General features: G+C 45.9%; 1 protein-coding gene across 1 annotated transcript in view; it reads left to right on the top strand.

The window, feature by feature from the left end:
* Positions 1-2,500, top strand: part of LOC125039246 (inactive tyrosine-protein kinase transmembrane receptor ROR1-like) — a 263,821-nt gene that overhangs the window by 16,470 nt on the left and 244,851 nt on the right. Inside the window, exon 2 of the mRNA XM_047633051.1 lies at positions 2,402-2,500. This exon is cut by the window's right edge and continues 485 nt beyond it. The gene's annotated coding sequence lies outside the window, so the exon portion shown is untranslated. The remainder of the gene's footprint in view (positions 1-2,401) is intronic.

Genomic DNA, 2,500 nt, shown 5'->3' on the forward strand with positions numbered 1-2,500 from the left:
GTTGGGGAGGAAATGAGCGGAGTCCAGCTGGGGAGGAGAGGGGAGGCTGAGGCAGACCCTCGGTAGAAAAGGACGATTGCTCAGGGAGGACATGCGTTTCCAGCCGGGAGCAGGATATCGGGGTCCACCTAATGGGGTCAGCGTGGTCTCACTGTTCCTTTGTGCGAAATTGGCAGTTACGGAATTAGTTGGGGCAACAGCGGCTTGAAATTCTTATCATTGGCAATGCACCGCGACGTTGTGAATGAAGTGCTTATCAACTTGCAGTTTATTAGGAAAGGAGACATTAGGAGTAACTTAGCATATGAGCATGACGGAAAGGCCACAGGTGGGATGCTTTCGTCCTGAACAGCGTCATCGAATTGTAAGATACACACAAAGGAAACAGTTTTCAAAAGCAGTAACTGTGATAAGTTTTTTTTTTCTTTTGAACAATATGCATGTTCGAATATTGATTTAAACTTGGCATGGAAAGTTGACTCAGCACTAGAATACAAACAGCCAATTCCGTCAGAACGGAAAAAAGTTAATAAAAATGTATAGAAGTTCCAGAACGGCATCGTTCGTATACCTGAAAACTATATTTATTTCTGTCTGATATCCAAGTCAAATTCAGTAATCAAGCCTAAATGAGCTTACAATCTCGGTGTTTGAATTGAGGCGGTAAATAAATACTGCGAAAATGTGTAAATTCATTAGGTTTCCTGACAGTTTACTGATGCCGCGATTGTTATATTATTGCATTTGTTTTCGTGGGATTTTTTTTCTATTTTTTTAAGCCGGGATAGAAATTAGGAGTTTTTGCTGCGTTGTCTTTAATTGGCGGTGTGTTTACTTCTCTTACCTCGTCCCGGAGGCTGGCTGGGCGAGAAGGGACATCCGGCTGGCGTCTCAGCCTGTGCGATGTCATTATAACTAACGCGATCATAATGAGTGCACATTATGCGACAACACCGCCGGGCCGCCCGTCACACGCCCGCAGTCCCAGGCGGGAAGTCCGTTAGCCGGGACGTGTCAGGCGAAGGGAAAATGAATGGTGTAACTGAACACGGCTACGTGACCTTACGTGACCCAGCCGAGGTGAGGGGAGGAGCAGAGACCCCCCCCACGCCTGCCGCCCACTCGCCGCTCCCAGGGCCCGGAACCTTTTGTTCCCTTGCCTCTCGCCCGGGAGACGCTCGCGGGAGAGGAGTTTGGGGAAGTCTTGAGGCGATAATAAAGCAGTGGGAAAAGTTAGTTGGGCGCCATTACGGGGTGCCACGAGCAGCGTCGTGACTGCGGGAGTGTTAGCTTTGTCTCCGGAAATTAACCCGTGATAATTACCCCTTGGGAATATATTACCATATTTCGTAACAATGGCTTGATGTGGTATATATATATATATATATATATATATATATATATATATGCATGTGTGTGTGTGTGTGAGTGCTCGCGTGAGTGGGTGTGCACATGTCTGTGTATCTGTGCTTATTATTTTACAGATTAAAGATATTGCCTATGATTTGTTACACGACACAACAAGCAATCATTTTTTGTGTGCCATATATGACGAGCCAATAGCAGTAAAGGATTTTCTCGGGATCCCCCATGAGCTGACAGAGAATAAGAGGCACAGCGGAGAGGTATTGTTTTCTTAATGACCTCACCTCAGGTCCTTGGTGGCCGCTGTGAGGAGAGAGAGCTGGGAGCGGGAGGGTAGGGGTGGCGAAGGGGATGTGTGGGAGGGAGGGAATAAGAGAAGGGAAGTAGGGAGGCAGAGGGACAAGGATTGAGAAGGAGGTCTTTGGCAGTAGACAATCAAGGACGGGTCTGTACACTAGGGTGTATATGAGAAGGGTGTGACAGGGTGACGTTTAGCGAGGTACAGGCCTGGTGTTGTATGGCCGACTGGGTAAATTGGCCAAATATCCGGTGATCCCTTCTTCAGAAACTGTGTATGGTTTGACGAGGATAATTTGAACTGCTTCGCATTCTAAATTCAGGAACGTCACATCACGGCAAAATAAACGTTAATATTACATTATTTACGTTGCATAATTAATGTACATACGGTTTAATACTATGATTTTGATGAATCAAAACAATAACCATTCAATCACAGGGGAGTACTCCACATTCAAGCAGAAATATAGCATAGCCGCAGATGAAGGATGGCCACAATCCCTCACGTGGTTAGCGCTGCGTTTTGTCCTCATTGTACCCCGCTAGTGGCCATCTGCCATCCTTTCTTCCACCGGCGCCTCCACACAGGCAATATATCACCACCACAGACAGTCATCACCAGCTTCATCACTATCGCCATTTCCACCGGTCTAATCAGCCACCAGCTGGCTGTGCTGAAAATAAAGCTCAGCGTATTACAGTGTGTATTAATGGCCTTAATTCCTCCTGATTACAGCCTCAAAGAACATTCATTACACAGGCGATTCACTTGATAACAGTGTGTATAGTGAACTAATTATTTGACCGAATAATCAAATTATTAGATTACTTTTGA

The sequence above is a fragment of the Penaeus chinensis genome, chromosome 3 (assembly GCF_019202785.1).
Source record: "Penaeus chinensis breed Huanghai No. 1 chromosome 3, ASM1920278v2, whole genome shotgun sequence".
NCBI classification, from domain to species: domain Eukaryota; kingdom Metazoa; phylum Arthropoda; class Malacostraca; order Decapoda; family Penaeidae; genus Penaeus; species Penaeus chinensis.